Raw genomic sequence first — 2,030 nt, 5'->3', positions numbered from 1 at the left:
CCCTTTCCCAGATATGCATAACTAGCTTGCAGGTAAGACTGTTACGAGATAGCTGTGGGCGTCTTTCCTATTACAACTATGACATTCTATAGGTGATAACCACCATAAAGCGGTCACCACGATGACGGTAGCCGTTGTCACTCACCTCGACTACATATTGTAGCAGCGGTTGTCATCACCTGTCAAACTGCAATCACCGCCCAATTTGATAGAGCACTCCCGACTCCTACCCTTGATTGTACCCCCTCGACCACTCCCTCCATTACCCGAAACAATGAGCTGTCGCTCACCTCGACTACTTAGCGTAACTGCTATTCGCGTCGCAGATTATGAGGCCTCACATATGCACACCAACGTAATACAATGGCCAACGACGGCGCCCCATACTCATGACTCCACGCGTTGATAATGCGCCCGCGATGAATTTACGAAAACACCATTGGCAAATTGCATTTTCTTCATTGGCATCACTGATACAAGCTTAATTGGTGGTCGCTCCATTTTTCATGTTCTTAAGGTCCACTTCACGGGACAAGGATTCTGAAACGAAAGATGAGCAAGCAATTAATCTTCGGGAACAGCATTTAAGCGTTTGGATGTAATAGATTTTTATTTGTTTGCTTACCTAGTGGTTCATAATTCCCATTACCGGGATGAGGAATAAATGTATAGTTGTTGCGGATTGCCATGGGTTCATTGATTCAGCATTTGAGGTCTTCGAGTTACAATCACACGAATTCCTCGTCATCACGGCATGCTCCGGGCACGCGCCTCTTCAAACGCCCGTTGGCGTTCTCCAGATTGTTGTTGGTCACATTCTCAAAGTGTACCAACCCACAAGTGCATGAATGGCCCACTTTCGAGTGATGAGGAGCCAGTGGGCAGTCAAATAAGAGACAAAACTGGGATCTCTTCTCCTCAGGATTTGCAAACCGTGGCGAAATCTACGCGATTATTGTTTGGTGCAGTTACTAAATCAGCTGTATTATCAAAGCGAGCCACGCGGTGGAATATGTGCCGACTGCAAAAGTCTGCAAAAGTTACACCAAAGCAATGAAACGTACGTGCTTCCGGATGGCTCGCTGTGCGTGAAAATAACACAGCATTATATCGCAGCCGAATACAGCTTTGGCCGACCGCAACTGCGAAGTCATCTTGTCCATGACGAACGTTTTCACTGCATATTTTATACCCACCATATCCTTGACAAAGGCATACATTACGAGTCGACCGATACTCATGCCATCCGTCACAAAGAATGTATAAGGCTTGCACCTTAACAGCGAACGTCAGGGGCTCCAAATTTATTTACCCAAGATGGTTAGTACCATGTGTAGCATCAACGTTTACAACGTCCGGGAAACATCTAAAGAGCGTCATCTGCTGCGTTCGAGAAAAGCACAGGTGACTATATCTGCCACCCTCCGATTCCACCAGCAGCACGCGACCGCACTCTCGAAACTTGGCTATGATGGATGACATGTCATCTAGGAAACCGACTAAAAGGTAACCAACGACCTACTTAACAATGGGGGTCGATATTTGACGCGATAGTTACGCACATCCTTGATAGTTGGCACCTTTCCAAAGTGGTCGGAGACGTACTGCCGAATTTTCGGTGGCGGAGGGTACAAAAGTCCTTTAATTCATCAGTTGTCAGTCGCCGGTTGATGGGGATCCTGTCAAAAATAAACGTACTGCGTGGATAGTTGTGCTCCAGGTAGTAGGAAGTAACCCTCAAGCAGTCATGGTACCGGCGGACATGGAACCTTGCCGGACAGTCAACACGATGTGTGCTACCGCGTAAACACAATCAACCATGAACTTACTAAGTGCGACGAATTCCACGGCTTCGACTTCGGCTGCAGGGATGTCTGCTGCAACGTTAGAAGGCCTTTTCACACAAAAGTGGCGAATTGTTGCTCTTTTTGGAGTTTATGCGGACGAAAACCACGAAATGTTTCGCCTGGCACTCTTTCAAAGACATATGAAATGCATTGAATGAGAAAAAACGTTGACGAGCTAAATTC

This window comes from Opisthorchis viverrini (genome assembly GCF_000715545.1).
Source record: "Opisthorchis viverrini unplaced genomic scaffold opera_v5_342, whole genome shotgun sequence".
Classification (NCBI taxonomy): Eukaryota; Metazoa; Platyhelminthes; class Trematoda; order Opisthorchiida; family Opisthorchiidae; genus Opisthorchis; species Opisthorchis viverrini.
The sequence above is the reverse complement of the archived record's forward strand: the minus strand, read 5'-3'. Positions refer to the sequence as shown.